The 20,313-nt window shown below is 41.4% G+C and overlaps 1 protein-coding gene across 4 annotated transcripts in view; it reads right to left on the minus strand.

Moving 5' to 3' along the window:
* Positions 1–20,313, minus strand: part of AKAP6 (A-kinase anchoring protein 6) — a 618,005-nt gene that overhangs the window by 503,353 nt on the left and 94,339 nt on the right. For all 4 annotated transcript variants that reach the window (XM_051822153.2, XM_051822154.2, XM_051822151.2 and 1 more), the window contains one exon: positions 16,209–16,420. The gene's annotated coding sequence lies outside the window, so the exon portion shown is untranslated. The remainder of the gene's footprint in view (positions 1–16,208; positions 16,421–20,313) is intronic.

The raw sequence follows: 20,313 nt of genomic DNA on the forward strand, positions 1-20,313 counted from the left end.
ACGTTTGTTCTGTATGATCCTGGTCACTGATCAATGCATGTTGAATTGAAGAGATGCTGCATGTAGGAAACTGCACAGAATCCCTTGGTCTTATAATCCACGGCTTGTCTGTACCTAGCTCCCAACACATCACAATTGGACACAGGCATCTGGGTGGATCATGAGACATTGCCCATGTCTTAGTTCATTTGCTGATCCTGTAACATAATAGCTTAGATTGAGAAACTTACTAAAATAAATGTGGGGCCAACATTGTGGTGCAACTGGTTAAGCCACTGCCTGTAACGCTGGCATTATATATTGTTCGAGTCTTAGCTGCTCCACTTCTGACCCAGCTCCCTGCCAAAGTAACAGAGTGCTTGGGTCCCTGCATTCATGGGGGAGACCTAGAAGAAGCTCCTGGCTTTGGCCTGGCCCAATTCCGGTCACTGTGAAGCGAACCAGCAGATGAGAGATCTCTCTCTCTCTTTCCCCTCCCCCCAATACAGCCTTTCAAACAAATAAATAAATCTTCAAAAAAAGAGTTTTATTCTGCTCACAGTTCTGGAGATAGGGAAGTCCAAAATCGAAGGGGCACATCTGGTAAGGGCTTCCTTGCAAATGGATCTCTCTGCAGAGTCCCAAGGCAGTCAGTGGCACCACATAGCAAGAGGGGCACACACATGAGACAGAGCCAAACTGGATTTTGTAACAGACCCACATTCAAGATTATCCATTAATCCATTAAACCCTGAAAGTATTCATCTGTCAATGAGAGCAGAGCCCTCATGAATAATAAGAGTATATATATATATGAATATAATATATATATATATACATATACATACATACATACATACACTTATCTCCCAGCTGATCTCAACTAATAGTACCTCACATGGGCCGGTGCTGTGGCGCAGCGGGTTAATGCCCTGGCCTGGAGTGCCAGCATCCCATGTGTGTGCCAGTTCGAGGTCTGGCTGCTCCACTTCCTATCCAGCTCTCTGCTATGGCTGAGAAAACAGTAGAGATTGGCCCGAGTCCTTGGGTCCCTGCACCCACATGGGAGACCCGGAGGAAGCTCCTGGCTCCTGGCTTCAGTTCGGCGCAGCTCCAGCCATTGCGGCCAACTGGGGAGCGAACTACTGGACAGAAGACCTCTCTTTCTCTCTCTGCCTCTCCTCTGTGTAACTCTTACTTTCAAATAAAATAAATAAATCTTAAAAAATAATAGTACCTCACAATGAAATTTCAACCTGAGTTTTGGTGGGGAAATTTAACCATAGCACCTTGGGAAAGCAAGACTGATGGCAGGCTATATGAATAGCTTCCAGGCATCTATGAGCAGCAGAAAGGACCCAAAACACTAAGTTGCACCTGTCCCCATTTCTGCACAGGGCCAGCTGTGAGCACCTTTGTGCCAGAATATATGGGGAATATGAGAACAGCCAGAGTTGCCATTGTCTGAGGTGCTTTCCACTGCTTGGGAAGACAAACTTTAACATGTGAAATGACTCAGAATATTCGAACAAGCAGTAAATCATGATGAAAATTATTATTGCATCAGGAATTCAGAGAACTAGAGGAATGAGCAAAGGCTTTTTTTAAGAAAAAAATTTATTTTTGCTTTTCTTGAAAGGCAGAGAGAGACAGAGGGACATAGATGACAGAGAGACAGCGATATCAAACTCCCATCTACTCGTTCACTCCCAAAATGCCCACAACAGCCAGGGTTGGGCCAGGCCAAAGCCAGATGCCTGAAACATCTTCCGCGTCTCATGGGTGGGAGGGACCCAAGTATTTGGACCACCACCTGCTACCTCCCTGGATGGTCATTAGCAGGAAACTAGATCAGAACCAGTTACTTCAGTATAGGATGTTGGTGTCCCAAGCAGCATAGTAACTGCTGAGCCAAATGCTCAAACTTAGGAAAGAATTTAAAAAGGGTGTGAGGCTTGGGTGGGGTATAAAGCAGGGGCCAAGTTCATAGGCAGAGTTCTTGCTAGTCTGTCCAGTTCTTTAGTGTCAATGTGATCCTGTGACATGGTTGTCTCAGTCTGACTTAGCGAGGAAGCAGGCCAACTGTATTAGATGCTAGTATAAAACTTATTTGAGCATTCATAACCCACAAGCCTGGAACTGAAACAGCAATTCTCCTAAAACAAGGGCCAAGCAGGGAGGCTGGCCACCAGTTAGCCCCGATTTACATTATGAATAGCTCCAGTCCCACTGAATCTCCTGAGCACTTCCTCTATCCCAGGCCCAGTGCCAAGGGCTTGACACACATTGTTTCTAAGCCTCCCAATTCTTAACAAAGCAAACACTATGAAGAGAAGCACCCAGAAAGGTCAGGCAATTTCCCTGGGCTCAGAACTAGTCACCGTGGGACCGGGATTTGGACTCAGAAGATACAACTAACCTTGAGCCCAAACTCACCAGCATCCCACCTGCCTTCCTCACACGTCCAGTCCTCTTAATCCTCAAGAAGAAGAAAAGAAAAGGTGCTGTTTGCTTTTTTGTGATCATGACTGTGAATAAAAATGCCGGTGTTGTGGGTCAGATTTAAAAATGGGCTCCTGTCCAGTGAAATTAATTCACAAACAAGAGTCGTCGAGCTCACAGAAACACATTCTGTTGCAGAAGTCAGCAGTATGTGAGTCCCTGGAGTCAGGACATGCCGACTTTGGGAACTCCGATCAGATAAACTTTTATTTCAAAACTGAAAAAAAAAAAAAAAACAGCAAACCTAATGCATCTGGGGTAACAGATAATTTGTGCAATGCAGCCCTCATCCCTCTTTCCCTGCTCGCCACCAAAGTGCACTTGCCACACAGGATACTTGAGGCCACCCTAGACGCGAGTTTTCACAGAGCCGGACAAGGTTGATAGCAGCTAGGAAGATTATGAAGACAGCAGGGCCCTTCATGAGAGAATGTTTAACAATATCAGGTGCATAGTTTAGAAAAAGGGAGGCCAGGAGGTGAGGAAGCATGACCTAAATCTATCACACAATGTAAAAATCATATGGAGTGGCTCTAGCTCATTTTCACCAAAGCCCAAAGGCTAAGAAACAAGATAGGACTTGAGCGAGGGGACAGATGGAACAGAGGGCTGAGGATGACTCCCGGTCTCCACCGTGTGGGACAGGATTGAAGACAAAGCTTTATTTCAGACAGGGAGTTCATGAAAAGCTCCAGGTTTGCAATAGTAAGGAGATGAGATCATTTGAGGGATGTGGACACAGAAAGCAGGAGGAAATTTAAGTTCAAATCTTGGAAAAAATTACCAGGAGTTAGAAATCTAAAAGTGTGAGTCATAAGCACATGAGTACAGGAGAAGTCACTGACAAGTATAAATCATTCCGAGAAAGGAAGAGAATTGAAGATCTGTCCCTTCCCATCTGGGACCAGGCTCCTGGTTTCATGAAAGTCACTTCAGACTAAATAAAACATTAAACCGCTTACGTAGCATACATTACATATGTAGAACACTTGTGAACACATGACCAACAGTGTTCTTACTCTAAGAATTTTACAGAACAAAACATGAAATGTATTTGTTACAAATACACACAATTTAAGACTGTGGTTCCTTTATTAAATGTTTGTTATTGATACCCTCAAAAAACCAAAGAGAGTATATTTGCACATGCCAGATAAATTACAGAATTATTGCTTCAAAAACAGTTCCTGGAAAGAATAGTTATGTGAAAGATGGATTTTCTATCCTCCCCAAAAATGCCCCCCTTAAAAACCTTGTCAAAAACATACACTGATTTGCAGTCATGACACCAAGCCATGCTACCAGGAAGGCCTTCTCTTCCCAGGACTTCTCTTCTCTTGTAACTTTTTCATTTCTAATCTACATTTAGGTTTACTTGTTTGTTTGTTTATAATTTATTTATTTATTTGAGGGGCAGAGAGTGCAAGAGCTCCCATCTTGCATCTACTCGTTTGCTTCAAAAATGCCTGTAATGATAGGAAGTCGGGAAGCAGGGGCCAGGAACTGAATCCAAGTCTCACACATGGGTGGCTAGAATCCAACCATGTGAGTCATCACTTTTGCACAGGGTCCACATTATCAGGAAGCCGGAATCAGGATCCAGAGCTGAGTATCAAATCCAGGTACTCTGATGTAGGGCTAGACATACTAACTGGCACCTTAACATCCACCTCTCCTTGTTCTTTTTATTATGGAAACATACAGATGTTTGTGACCGAGGGGGTACTGTGACGGTTACAGTAGCATGACCATTTACAGAGTGTCAAGCACATACCAGACATCATTATTTTCAGCAAGCTTGCAAGGCGGGTATTGCCATTTCTATTTTACAAGCAAGGAGATAAAAGCTCAGCAAAGTTGAGCAATTTTCCCAAAGTTACAATGTTGGTAGCAGAAAAGCACAAATCAATCCCAGATCTGTGTCTCAGGTTCTTTGCACTGCTTTTTCAGCTCATTTTAAGGACTGGCTTTCATCACTGGGTTTCAAAAATAACAGAGACTAACACTATCATAATAATAAATAAGTTACTGGGTTAAGCCACATGAACTATGTATAGTTCAACCTAATAAAAGCATATTCACTCATTTTATATGTCTAGGGCAATAATATGAATTTTCAAAGACATTCTACACTCAATACTCAGAGTAGAGCAGAACTCACCCAGCTCATTAACAGCAGTTACATGTTGTAGCTAAAAAGATAGAGAACAAAATATTCACAAATTTGCAAGATAAGGAAACTCTGGAGGGAAAAAATGTGAAAGACAGTAACTTGTAGCTTAATTGAAACCTTATGTGTTGAGTACAGGTTGACCACCAAGAGCACTGGGAAATACAAGCTAATGAAACACGCAAGTATGACAATAAATTGGCATATGTGTAAACACTCTTGCTTGAATGTTTGTATCCCTCCAAAAATTCTTACGTTGAAATTCTAACCCCCTAAGTGATAACAGAATTAGGAGGTACTGGCCTTTGGGGAGTTATTAGGTCATAGTGGGACAGCCCTCATGAGTGAGATAGGATTAGTGCCCTTATAAGAGATCAAAGGGAGACCCTATAACATGTAAGGACAGAGCCAGAAGATCTCTTGTCCTGTCTTCCACATAAGGACACAGAAAGGAGGTGCCAGCTGTGATCCAGGAAGAAGACACTCACAAGACACTTAGTCTGTGGAGACCTCCCAGCCTCCAGAACTGTGAGAACTATATTTGTGTTGTTCCTAAGCAAACCAGTTTATGGCATTCTATTATAGCAGTCCAAACAGGCTAAGACAATAAATTGTTTCCATCAACATGAAGGCACAAAGTCAATTTAAAACATGTTATCAAACATCTTTTTGAAAACTAACAAGGCTGAACAACAGAAAGATATAGAAAGATATGGATAAGAAACACATAAAGTATTAGAGCTAACAGGAAACAAAAGTCATTTAAATGCAACCCTTTTGTTTTATTGTGAAGGAAGCTCTGAAAGGCTCAAGAAGGGTATTTCAGCAGGTACCAAAACCCCGGTGCTTAACTCCCAGTCCAGGGCTCTCTGAAATAGGTTAACACCCTATTCAAACAGTGTGCCCTTGTGTATTGCAACTGGCTATGCCATGTACTGCAAATATAAGAAAATTTTCATGAGGCGTAATTTTTATCTTGTAACATAATTACGTTGTTAAAAGAAAATACATTAAATATGGTTTATAAAGTAAAGCCATCGTGAGTTTAAGACTTAACAGCATTACATTTTCTTATTTGTCCTGCTGTTTGTGTGGTAGAGTCAGAACACTGCCTTCTCCCAGGATGTTTTTCTAATTGCTTTCAGATATTGTTTGCCTTTTTTTTTTTTTTAAAGAGGAAGGCACTCTAAAAATAGGTTGCTGTCAAAATGGTTTGAAATTCAAGAGAAAAAAAAAAAAGCTCACACCTGCTCCCTGAGAAATAAATATTCAGTTTCAAACACATGACATTTAGAATATGCCTTTAGTACAAAATTAAGCTCTAGATACACCCAGCTAAAAGGTATTTAGCCTCTAATTCAAAATAAACAGCAGAAACCAGCTATCTTAATTATTTCCTTCGTTTATGAGGCCGTATGTACTTCTGGCCAAACAACTCTACCACTGTGTTCCTGTGCTTTGCTCTATTTCTCATTAGAGCACTTCTAATAGCAACAGGGAATTAAATTAGCAACAGGCAAGGGCTGACTGGCATGGCTTATCTTTCTCCCTTATCTTGGTGCTTTCGTTGAAGATCTTTCAAATGCTGCTGATCCATTAGAGGTTTACAGCTAAGAGTTCATGGTTTAAAGAATAAGAACTTTTAGAGAAAGAGACAAGCACCAGTACAAGAATCAACTTATACGAGGAGGAAACAAACAAGTAAAGTATGTAGTTTTTAGATGGTGATAAAGGTTATGGAGAAAAATAAAGCAAATTTAATAACATACGTGCTGGGCACAGTATAAGCATTTAAGATATCTCAAAGGGTTTGTCATTTGTTAATAAAATCTCTAAAAATGCTTTCCTTAGTTTCATGAATGGAGTTGAGGAGAAAGTACATTTTTTTCTTGGGGGGGGGGGATAATATTCCATCTCATTTAGTATGTGAAATAGTAACAACTTCCATTTATCAAATCCCCAACTTTGTGCCAAAAACTTTCTATAAAATATTTTATCCTGTAAAATTAATATTCTCCCTACTTTATATTCAGAGAAAATAAAACTCTAAGGACCTCAAAGACAAAAGATCTAATCATTTTGTGGCAGCCCTTAGACTCCAAAATCTGGGTTCTGTTTTCCTTAGGTGTTTCAGTACTACGTCTCAGGAGATAGACTGAGTCTAGACAGGAAACATGGCACTGCCCCCATTCCCCACCACTACTCACATGCCCAGAGCCCATTACTCCATATACATATGTGCACACTGTAAGATGTTAGGATTCCAAAACCCAAAATGGAGGCTTCCCATTTGGTATAAGATATTCAAAACATTCACTTTAGGTTTGGTAACTTGATATTTTCCCCATCATTTGAGGTTCTTGGGTATTTCTGAAAAGGGACATTTTGTTTTCTACTCAAGCTGACAGCATTTAATTTACCTCTTCTTATTTGGGTATCTGAGCATACACTGCATTTAGAGAAAGATGATAAGAGTTAAGAAACAAGAGAAAAACATGTCAAAGATGATGATTTCTATTTTTTCTTAAAGCATAACTTTTAATAAGTTATGCAAAAATATGGGTTTATTTGCATTCATGAGAAGTAAACTAAATCCTGCTAACCACAGCAAAGTATAAAAGAAAAAAACTAAGTAAAAGCGTAAGCTGGTTATATTATCTTTTTCTTTGATCCTCTCTACCTCTCGATCTATCTATTCCTTTTGAGTTAAAATGTAAACGTTTAAAAATCCTGTTAATGATTTATTATGAAATTAGTCTAAATCATACCATCTTTTTTTTTTTTTAAGATTTATTTATTTGAAAGTCAGAGTTAGAGGGAGCAAGGGAGAGAGGGAGGGGGAAAGGGAGAGAGAGAGAGAGAGAATATCTTTCATCTACTGTTTCACTCCCCAAATGGCTATATCAGCCAAAACTGAGTTGGTCTGAAGCCAGGAGCTTCTTCTGGGTCTCCAGTGTGGATACAGAGCCCATGGACTTTGGCCTCTCTCCACTGCTTTTCCTGTCACATTAGCAGGGAGCCGGATCGGAAGTAGAGCAGCCAGGACTCAAACTGGTGCTGTCACTGCACAGGCCCCATAAACCATACCCTTAATTCATCAGTGTGAGTCTTTATTAGTTCTCAGGCAATCACAGCTGATTTTTCTGGCTGGTTTTTTTTTCTTTGTTTTCATATCTGTCCCTTTTTCTTGGAGGAGCTGCCCTTTTGAGGCAGGTGTTTGCTAGAGTCTTCTAGAAACTACACAACATTCCTAGACAAGGCTGCATCCTCCTGGCTTCTTGCTGTTGTGCTCACCCCCTTATTACCACTCCCCTCCCCTTATTTTTGTGTGTTATTAATTTAAAATGGAATGTAGCAATAACACTTAGGAACATTTTTTAAAAACTACACTGCACACCTGTTTTCACTTTTGCATATAATAATCTGCCACATATGGCCCTGCTGCTTCAGTTATTTCCAGCTGATTCCCCACATAGATTTCCAGCAAGAGTAAATAGCATGAATTTTAAAGGGTCATTCCCTTTTAGTTCACACAAATATGGAAAAGCAGATTAAACATAGGGTGGTATTTGAATAAACTATTAAAAGCTAAATCCAAGTGGATTACTGCACAAGGGCCATATCTGAGAGACTGGTCTTAAATCGGCTGTGTTTTTGGTAACAACAGAGGCCTGGGGCACTACTGGTGAAGAGGCCTGTGGGGCTTCAGGACTGTCCCAGAAGGTAAGAGTGGCTGGAGACTGGGTGGGACAGAAACAAACTGTGAGCAATAAGGACTGAGAAACCCGAGAGTGGCAAGCAAAGGGAGTGACTTATTAGAAAAGCATTTCGATCAAGACATTTAACGAGGAGGATGGAAGATGAGAGGGCAATGGCAGAGGCGCTGGTGCTCCACCTCAGGGCGTGTCCAGAGCAAGCAGAGAGCTGATCAGGATCATCTACACAGAGCCCAGACAGCACAGTGTTAACTCTGAGCAGCTCGCCAAGTACCACACACGTCCTTGCCTTCAGTTCTCTTTGTCAAATGCTAGTGCCTTTAGCTTAGCACATGGGAGACATCTGACATATTTGTTGATTGTTGACAATTAGTGAAATTATCCGAAATAGCTGGTTTTAAAGTTGGTACAATAGTGGCCCTGATGAGCATCAGAACTTCTAAGGATTATGGTACAAGGCCATGAGGCTTGATCCTTGGAGAAGATTCTACAATTGAGGCTTACAAGAGGTAACAAGAGTACCTCATGGATTTGTCAGGTCCTGGATTATTCACACAGTCAAAAAAAACACACACACACACAAAACAAACAAACAAAAAAAACCTTACTTTTTTCTTGTGCTGCAAGTGCTTTCATTCATATTAATTTTCCAACAATTCTTCAAATCTATAGATTAACACAGCCATTTCTCACTGTTACAAAATGGATAGAAATGTTTTAACTATCAAAAAAAAAAAAAAAGAAATGTTTTAAATATCAAAAGGTCCATGAGTCTGTCAACATCTCATTATTATAAACAATCATGGTGAATCTGGACTCCAGAAATTAACACAGCTAGAACTGCCTTGCTGGAAAAGTGTTCATTATGAATATGGACTGTAATTCCTTTTCTAATTAAAAAAGTGAACTCTTCCTGCAGTAATATAATCCCAAATTATAGGCCCCCAGCCTTCTGGAGGAGAAAACGATAAGTACAGTAAAAAAAAAAAAAAAAAAAGTGTCCAGAAAGCATAACTACATTGTGTAATTTAAATGAGTTAAGCAAAGGTGACAAAAATAACTAAGTGGTAAACAAAGGGCAGAATTAATATAAAAATTGAACCAATAGGATTTCTAATTAGCTTGCTTTGCACAGAAGATTTGATTTCTCCCCTGAAAGCAATGATAATGACAAATAAACCTGACCTACCAAACATCTTCAGGTATAATGTAATATGTCCCCCAATGCCTATAAAATAAATGCCACTGAATTATTGTGCCAGCTGCTGAGTTCACGCACAGGGGCTTTGCTCTAGGTTGTTCTGACAACAATGGTCCCTCAGTTTTTAAAACTCAATTCTTTCTATTTGAATTGTTCCAGAGATGAAGAAAGGAGTTTCAAATACAAACATCTACAGGGCTCAGGAAGTCCCAGTTGGGATACCAAAAGCACTACACAGGACTGCATACTTAACAGAGTCCAGTGTAAAAGAAAAACATGAAGCCCCTTAACCAAAAATTATTAAGAAATTCAAAAATGTTCACAGCAAGGACTGGCATGTGGTGCAGTAGTTAATCCTCTGCCTGTGGCGCCGGCAACCTATATGGGCACTGGTTCGAGTCTCAGCTGCTCCTCTTCTGATCCAGCACTCTGCTGTGGCCTGGGAAAGAAGTAGAAGATGACCCAGGTGCCTGGGCCCCTGCACCCTCATGGGAGACCCAGAAGAAGCTCCTGGCTCCAGGCTTCAAATTGGCCCAGTTCCGGCCGTTAAAGCCATTTGGGGAGTGAACCAGCAGATGGAAGACCTGTCTCTCCCTCTCACTGTCTGTAGCTCTGCCTGTCAAATAAATAAATAGAATCTTTTAAAAAACAAAGAAAGAAAAATGGTGACAACAGAGCATTAAAACAAGTGTGGAACCTTCTTAATGCAGGGCCACATGCCATGGCACAGATGCCTGGGCCTCAGAGCCTGCCCTGGAGCCATTTAAAGCAAGATACAGGACAGTTTCAACTCAAATATTTGCCACTTTGAGACTCTGTTCTAAGAGTTCCAGAATCTCTCCTTAGTTCCCTTGTGACTCAAAGCACACACTTATAAGATAGCTAAAGAGATTGGAACATGTCCTGTGCAAGGCTGAGAAGCAGACAAAAACATGACTGATGGCTTGCAAGGGAAACAATGTCATTCCCTTATTCTCATCAAGCCTTAAAACCAAGTTGAGTATGCAGATACTTACAAGTACAAGTACGTGCTTCAGAAGAAGAAATCTTAGGCCTCATTTAATCAAAATATCTGTAAGTTGTTGTTATAGTCAAAGTCCTCTGAAAAGGTGATATTTTGCTCAAACGCCTTCTCATTCATGGCATGTCTACAGTGGTCATCATGTACAATTGCTCAGAGGTGGACATTTATTGCAGAGGTTATACCGCTTGGGATGCCTGCATCCCAAATACGAGTACCTGGTTTGAGACCCTGCTCCTCTATTTCTGATCCAGCTTCCTGCTAATGCACACCCTGGGAGGCAGCAGGTGATGGCTCAGGGACTTGGGTCCCTACCACTGACATGGGAGACTTGGATTGAGTTCCACACAGGCTTCAGCCTGGCCCAGCCCTGAGTATTGTTGCATTTGGGGAGTGAACCAGAAGATTGCAAGACCTCTCAGGCTGTCTCTCTCTGCCTTTCAAACAAAGTGAAAAATAAATAAAAGCTTTATTAAAAAGGAATACTCCAGGCCGGCACCGTGGCGCAGTGGGTTAATCCTCCGCCTGCGGCACCGGCATCCCACATGGGTGCCAGTTCTAGTCCCAGCTGCTCCTCTTGCAGTCCAGCTCTCTGCTATGGCCTGGGAAGGCAGTGGAGGATGGCCTAAGTGTTTGGGTCCCTGCACCCGCATGGGAGACCAGGAAGAGGCACCTGGCTCTTGGCTTCAGATCGGCGCAGCACCGGCCTTTGCGGTCATTTGGGGAGTGAACCAGTGGATGGAAGACCTTTCTCTCTCTCTGCCTCTTTCACTGTCTGTAACTCTACCTGTCAAATAAATAAAATCTTTAAAAAAAATAAAAATAAAAAAAGGAATACTCAATCTGCAAGTGATTGTTTTTTTCTGCTTGAACATACCAAGCTAGACATGTTATGCATACATGAATTTGTGCCTAAAAATTTGTATGAAAATACAATTATAGTTGTAAATACATTAATACGACTGCTTGCAGAAATGCCTCCTATTTCAAGTGATGTTTGTAAGGCACACTAAGGCAACAGACAAGGCTGGGGGTAACTGGTGCACTGACATCTCTGTGGAACATGCCTCCACAATGTGTGAACTAGAATGCTCAATCTCTGGACAGTTTTTAAAAGTGATAACTACCTCTGATAAAAATTAAAAAAATCCTTCTCCTTAGCTGATTTGTCACACATACTTCATATCTCCACATGTCAGTTTTGTCGACTGATGTAGATGCTTAATTATTGATTGTATTTCTCATACTAGTTTATACTAAAAACATGCTAATTACCATACTTGCCTTGACCATACCCAGCAAGATTCTAATCCAAATATAAGCAGGAAAAAGCTATTACTCCATTTATAAACCACATATAAGAGTACTTTAAGAAGTCCATGGAAGATAAAATTCAAAAATAAATTTATTTCAGAGCAAAATCTTTTTATATCTATGCCTTATTTTTTCATAATTCACATTTTCCATGACATGAAATATAAGTAAGTCGAAATAGTGTTGCAGTATCAGAGGGAATAAATTATTCTACTAAAAATTTACTAGTTTATTATGGCTTCTCCCTCTAGGAAGCAGTAGGGAAGAGATTTGCGTCAGTCTTGTTCAGTGCTGTCTATGTTCCCTAACAATGCCTGGCACATAGAAGACACTCAGCAACTATTTCTTGAATTGAATTAGATCCACAAGATCAAAACAAATGGCTTCTCACTGGTTCTAGAACTGGAAATAGAAGGAAATCAGAGACCATGTAGCAGGACCACCAACTTCGCCAAATTTCACTGGCTATTTTATCCCCAGTTGGAACATAACTCCTTCAGTCACCACACCTTGAGGGTGTGTTGCTTTCTGATCAGTCTGTCAGTCTGATCAGTCTGTCGTTGCTGTACCTTATACAGACAGAAGCTCTTGCCTCCTTGGAACAATCTAGGACAAAGGTTAACTTCTTCCCAGAACCTGGAACAGACTAATGAGCCCTGTGGAATAATGTTTCTAAGTATTCAGCCTACTGGAATCAATATCAGTGTGCTGTCAGTGTATCCATTAGCCCCACACTCAAACAAAGAGCAGCCCTTGGTGCCCAGTAATGACACTGGGCGTGGACAGCTGGGGATAGGCAAGACGATGCAGAGCTGACTGTATCAGCTCTCCTCAGACACAGAGCTTTCAGGATATTGCACAAGACTGCCATTCTTGTACTTTGTCAGAGACAGACAGCTTTTGGTATCAGCCACTGATACATTCAGCAAAATACACCCTGTTTTTATCTTCCGGATCCAAGAGATGGATTCAGATTACACTTCAGGGCTGTGAGAGAAGTTTTTGTTCCTATTCCTTGCCTGAGAGGGAATGTAAATGTCTTCAAGTTGGGAGAATACTACATATTTGGCAGATAAGACCAGTACGACAACTTGAATCATTACTGACTCAGGTAAGACCTGCATTAAGCGCAGCTCCATCGTGCCCATGCTCATTCGTGTAGCACTTGCCATATGCAGATCCTCTAGAAAAACAAGCCAAGGAAGGGTAATGGTAAAATGTCCAAGGATCGATTCTTCAACTCTTAACTCTCAGGGATCAGAGTAAATTTTCACATCTGACCAAAAAGAATATGCTCATCTTTACAGTAAAACTGATTTTAGTATTGTAAATGAGACTTTGTCCTACATGAGCAATCTGATTTTCCAGCAGGCATGAGAAGAGTCAGGTGAGTGTGATGGGGAGTAGACGGCTAATCTCTCGGGTATATACAACTAAGGTGTCATAAAACAGAAATGCATGTGATTAGGAACATGTGCTTCCCAGCCTGGTCACATTGATTTGGAACCCCAACCCAATCACTTACAGCAAAGTTTGTTAACCTAGCTAAGGATTGGCTCCCACAAAATATGAATAAATAACACAATCATACAGAGTGAAACTGTCATCATGATTTATGTCATTATATGGCTAAATAAAGTTATACAAAGCTTGGTATTGTACCTACAACATAATAAAAACTGAATGATTGCTGTAGTTGTTTTAATGATTATTTTTTATCATTTTCACCATGTCCTAGTTACCTGCAAAGAATCAACTTCTTTAAGACTTTGTAATTCAATAATGAGAGCCATAGCCAAAAGGAATGAACAAAAAGGTTAACTTTGTGTGAAGATTCCAGGGTCTAAACGTGGCCACACAGTAAACAGGTCTTGATGATCTATCAGTCATTACTGTGAAACAAAATTTTTTAAATTCTAAAAGTTTCAGTGAGGCACTAACAAATACAGTCATAGATTAATCTCTCCCTTCCCCTACAAACACCACACACACATACACACAAAATCCACCCCTTGGGGATATATTAAAACTAAGGCAACTGAAATAGCCTTAACCAGTAATTAAGACACACAGCTAATCAGAAAGCAGCACAGGCTGTGGCCCTCTGAGAAGGAACGAAGCACCAGGATGACGCTCCCATTACCAGGGCTTTGTTCTCCAAGAGCAAAAAGGGCACAAGAACAGAAAGTTGGGGGACTACAACAATTGCATTTGGAACATTTGCTGGAAGGTGGAGGCAGAGGGAGAAGCCCTAGGCTTGTCTGTACCGGTGGATGCTGCGCTCGGTAACTGCGTCAGCCTACACCCACCAGCGCCCTTCCCCACCCTCAAAGCATGACTCCACTTTTTCTAATGCTGCCCTTAAGGAATCTGGCCTCTGCGACTTCCAGTAATTGTACAGATCACCCATGATGAAGCAGCTTAGGGAACGGTAAGACAAAAGAGACAAGAATTAAGCAAACAGAAAACTCATTTAAATGCTGTCTTCAGTTGTCTCACTCCTGGCAAACCATGTTACCAAACAAGTCTTGTTTTGTTGCTTTTCCTTGGAAGTAACACTTTAAAAGAATCCTACCAGGCACTGATTTATAATCCGGCCACTAGATGCAATTTCCCTTCCCCCATCACCATCTAGCACTCCTCCCTGCCACCTTAGAGCTGCAGACTGAGCTGTGCTCACACCCAGCAGTCCCAGCAGAGCTTTCTGCTCACATTGTACGACATTAAAGAGCAGGCAGCAAACAATTCATGGTCCTAAGCGCTTGTGATAACACCAGGCTGAGCCGACCTCTCCCAACCCATGCAGCTGCATGTCAGCCACATAAGCTTAAGGGACTGAGAGGAGCATGTGGTAGAAACAAAGTAATTAAAAAACCCAAGGTCTTTCATTCCGGCTAGTGCCTGACGGAACCAATATGCTCAACTCTGGGGAAAAAAAAAAAAAAAAAAAAAAGACAATCAAGCTGGCTAGAGGTCTTGCTTCTCCCGTTTCCTGTGATACATCTTATTTAGGTTCGATGAATAGCCTAGAAGGAGATGGTCTCTGGGGTTGCCATTCTTCCCTGTAGGACTTTACCAATAAAAATTATCAACTCCACAGCACTGAGCCACAAGACCACTCCCTGATCCTAAGTGGACATATTGATCAATCGGACTGACATGTGCCTCCCTCCTTTCTCTCTCCTTGTAGCAATAAACTGCACCAGGGAAATTCATTTTATTTTCCATAGAAAAGACAACACACTGCTCCTTATCTGACACTGTCAGGTTATATATATATATATATATATATATATATGTATTACATATATATTATAAATATATATATATATTTTTAAGGAACAAATAGTAATGATGTAGATGCCGGAAAACAGAGCTTAGAGTTGAAATGAAAACGACAGAGTTTCAGAATTGAGTTGAGGCTAAAACTGAGTCCAGAGATCTATAATCCCTACAAGCATTGAGGATCCTGATATTTATGCATCACACCAGATTTTAGGTAAAGTTAAGCAAGAGATGGCAACACCAATGCCACTTCCAGAGGCTGTCTCCAAGGCTCATCCTTGACTGCGACTGCCGCAGAGACTTGTGCCTTTCTCAGTTACAAGTCAGCCTGCAAACAACTCCAGCTATTTTAGAGACTGGCTCGAGATGGGAAAATAGCGTGGCAGTGTTTCAATTAACTATGAAGGACACAGGCTAAAGAACTACTGTCTAAATTTAAGGCTCAATTCATTTCATTTGGTTTAGGTCTTAATGTTTTTAATCAATTCTCTCTTGAACGTCCAAGAGATCCCCTTTCACATCAGGGTTATGTCAAATGCTTATTCAGCATTCATTTCCTGCCATGAAGAGACTGAAACCCAACCAAGGAAAACACTGAATTTCACAGTGCAAATCATCAAATATTTCATAAATCACAAGAACAAACAGGTGACCAATTAGCTCTGCTCCATAAAAAAGAAAAACATATCTTTACAATGTTTAAATATTGTAAACTACTCATTTCAGACCTTAACTGGGGGTTTTATGAGAGAAAATTGTTGTATTTATGAACAATTCCATGAGAACACTAAAAATAACAGACTGAGACGGAGCAAAAATAATTCTAGGTATTTGGATTCCCGTACGACTCTTACAGGCCTTTGTCTTAACCCAGCAGCCTGAAAAACAGATTTAGGTAAAACAGCCCTTCTTTCCTCAGTCCATTTTAAGCACACAAACATCCCCCCATCTCCACCTTAGCAGACACCGACTAACCAACAAAACAGCCAGGCAATTAAGGCCCAGACATGTAACACTCACCATCTCCTGCTCCCACCGTCTTCTTTTGATGTTTACTGCACATCTGTAGGATGCAATACTAGGAGATGCCTTGTTTGACCTGCTGCATGATGCTGTGACATCAGTTCAGATGATGCAGCTCATTATGGGAAAGACTGCTGTTGCTATGGCAACTGGGATGTGCTAGGAATCCTTGCTGCATTTCCAGTGGAGCTTGAGACAATACGGAAGCCCTGTAAGAAACAGACGACATGCAAAATTTAGACCAGAGAGAGAGAGGATTCCTCATTGGATTAAAATCTATAGATTTAAAAGGGATTTCCTGAAATCACTTTGGAAAAAATTAAAACTACCTCCTCCTTGTTATACATTTAGGAAAAAAGGTGGTAGGGGAATAGATTTAATATGAAACAAAAACTCAGACACAGTGCTTCCCTGGTAGGCAGTGTGACCACTTTTTCCTCTCCAGACACTGCAACACCTTTTTAAAAGTTATTAAAAAGAGTTTTTACTCATCTCTCAATGAATAAAAGAACAAAGCAGGGAATAAGAAAATAATTTGAAATGGATTATAAAGAACTGACAAAGTAACTGTAAGTCTAAAGTAAACAGGCTTTGATTCTTTAAAAATGGGCACTAAGCCAATGAAGTCTGCCTGGATCAGTCCCTCTAATGGACACCAACCCACAGAACCTTCTCATACAGAGTAATTTCGGGTCACACCTGATCACTGGACTGCAGTGGACTGTTTGGAATGGAGGGGCACACAGTATTCCACCCTCAACTTGTAGGGACCCTTCCCATTCATGGGCAAAATGCGAGAGTCTTTTCTGGGGCAAACCCTAGTGGCTGGAACAAGTGTCAGACCCGCCAGAAACTTCCTAAGTCATTGGCATTCCAAACATTGGGGTCTGTTTTCTTCTCCTCAGGGCAATTATACGGCCTACCACACAGGAGGAGATTACTCACACCCCTCCCCCAGTGAAAGCTGGAACTGTGTGAAAAGCCACATTTAAACAAGACACAGTGAGGTATTTCCCCAGTTGGTAAAGGAAAAACAAATCTAAAGTAATCACTTCTTTCCAGTCCTGAGCCGAAACAAACATCACGTGGTGAGAACCGGGTGGGGAAGGAGACATGGACTGAGCAGCCCATCTCTTGCATATTTAATACTTGCAGACCATTGATAAGACACAGACTCAAGCTGACCTACATCCACTCTAGTTTTACAATTCTGTGCAAGAACAACATTCTAAAAGCCCAAAATATAATGAGACGATTATGTTGTCCCCTCCTACTTGACATTTTAAATGACACTGTTAACTGACAGCAAGGGGGGTGGGCAATGAGTGGCAGAAGGAATTCAGACCCTGTCTTTGTAAATAGGGGCTGATAAAATGTCTGAGAGGTGCCAAGATCCTAGCAGGGTGTACCATCAGCCACACACAGAGCAGCAGTGTCCCGGATGGGAAGCTTTACATAATAAGAAATCAGAAACCAAAAGAAAGGTGAAGCTGCCTGCCCAGGTCATCCATGGGCTGCACAGCAGGGACAGAGCCTGACTCTTCTCTGCATCTTAGCCTTAGACCACATACCACGCACACTGAGGAAGGCAATAGGCAGCTACTCCAGCACAAAGAGCACTTATCTGGGATTCAGCAAACACAAATATGAATGCCAATTCCTCCCAGACATCTGTGTGACATCAGGCCAATCAATCAGACTAACCTCTCTGGGCCTCAAGTTTTTATCTGCAGAGATGATGGGTTGAGCTAATAATCACGGTTTTCAGATTTTTTTTGGTAGAATGTTTTTCCTTTAAAATTTTTATTTACTGATTTATTTGAAAGTTTTTGGGGGAGGGAGAGGGGAAGAGGGGTAGAGAGAGACAACTTCCATGCACTGGTTGACTCCCCGGAATGACTATAATAGCCAGGGTTGGGCCAAGCCAAAGCCTATAGCCAGGAACTCCATCATGGGGGGCAGAAGTCCAAGCACTTGGGCCATAATCCACTGCCTTTCCAGGCACACTAGCAGGAAGCTAGAACAAAAGCAGAACAGGTGGGACTTGAATCAGCACTCCAAACTGAGATGCCAGCACCACAACACTGGGACTCATTTTTTTTTTTTTTAATGAAAATTGGCTTGGTTGAGGGAGATAAGAAACCTAGAGCCTCTCCTTATCTACTACATCCAACTTTGTCTGCTATGAGCGGACCCCTGGAAGTTATCTCTTAAAAACTCTTCAGTCTCTACCAAACATACCAGGGGATTCCAAGTCAATCCCATCAAGGTGGCATGTACCAATGCCATCTCACTAGTCCCAGTGATCAATTTCTGTTCACAATTGATCATAATGATAGGACTAAGAACCAAAGGGATCACATAAACAAAAATAGTGTCTGCAAATACTAGCTGATAGAATAAAAAGGGGAGAGAATGATCCAACATGGGAAGTGAGATACACAGCAGACCCATAGAATGGCAGATGTCCTAAACAGCACTCTGGCCTCAGAATCAGCCCTTAAGGCATGCGGATCTGGCTGAAAAGCCCATGAGACTATTTCAGGCATGGAAAGCCAAGACACTCTGGCAAAAAAAAAAAAAAAAAAAAAAACAAACAAACACAACACCACCTAAATGAAAGATCTCTGCGAGTGAGATCCCAGTGGAAAGAATGGCTCATCAAAGAAGGAGGTACCTTTCTCTGAAGGGAGGAGAGAACTTCCACTTTGACCATGGCCTTGTCTAAAAATGATCAGAGTCAGTGAACTCAGGGGGCTTCCATAGCCTTGGCAACTCATGACAAGAGCCTAGGGTGATTACTGAGGCCATAAACAAGAGTGTCAATTTGTTAAGTCAACAACAGGAGTCACTGTGCACTTACTCCTCATGTAGGATCTCTGTCCTTAGTGTGCTGTACATTGAGATTTAATGCTATAACTAGTATTCAAACAGTATTTTTCACTTTATGTTTCTGTGTGGGAGCAAACTGTTGAAATCTTTACTTAATGTATACTAAACTGATCTTCTGTATATAAAGAGAACCAAAAATGAATCTTGATGTGAATGGAAGGGGAGAGGGAGTGGGAAAGGGGAGGGTTGCGGGTTGGAGGGACATTATGGGGGGGAAGCCGCTGTACTTTGGAAATTTATATTCATTAAACAAAAGTTTGAAAGCAAAAAAAAAAAAAAAAAAAAAAAAACAAAAAACACCTCTTCAGTCTCTGGAGACAATGAAATAAAAGCCATGGACCTAGAACAAGATTAGACTTTCCAGAGCTAAAATACCATGATTCTGTAAGGAGAAGAGGGCAGGATGGAATCAGGTGTTCTAGAATTGAACATGGCTTCTCAAAATGAGAAGAATCTTATTAGTCTCCTTTGCTAGCAGTAAGTCATTTGTTTAATGAGAAGTAATGAATGGTTCACTAAATCTGGGGCCAGCTGAGACTTTGAACAACTTGAACTAGCTGAATAGCTGGCCCACAGAATAGCCCATCACTGTATCCTCCCAACCCATTCTTAGAATCTCAACATACGGAGGCCCTGAGAAACAGAAGCTCAGACTTGCCCAGGAAGCAGCTAGGAAGATCACCCTGAGCAGCTCAGCCACTGGAGGCCCTGCAAAGTCATCAAGCAGCCCTTGGACCCTCTATGACCTGGTCACTGTGCAACCCTCAGGCATTGACAGGCACCCCCCTGCACTACTGAGCATGCTGCACCACACCCTCCTGGGCCCTTTGTCTACATGGTGGACACATAGTCCAGAGAAACTAGTGGGAGCTCCCACTCCCGAAGAATGTACAGTGTACCCAGAGTTGCCAGAAAAGCCACTCTGTCTAAGGGACCTTCATACTAGTTCCTGGCACAATTCCACAACCCCTACAGACTAGGCCAATGAGATACTCACAGACATCACCTATATTAATTACATCTAGAGAAGCTTCACAGACATTATATTAATGCACTCAACTGGAACCAAAGTCAATGAAGCTTATCTAACCGATATCCTCAGACAGATAGCTAGCCAAAAAAAAAAAAAAAAAAAAAAAAAGTTTTACTACAAAAATCATGCCTGCCAGATGAAAAAAAAAAATTTAAGGACACAGAAAGCATTAAAAAA

Source organism: Oryctolagus cuniculus, chromosome 12 (assembly GCF_964237555.1).
Source record: "Oryctolagus cuniculus chromosome 12, mOryCun1.1, whole genome shotgun sequence".
NCBI classification, from domain to species: domain Eukaryota; kingdom Metazoa; phylum Chordata; class Mammalia; order Lagomorpha; family Leporidae; genus Oryctolagus; species Oryctolagus cuniculus.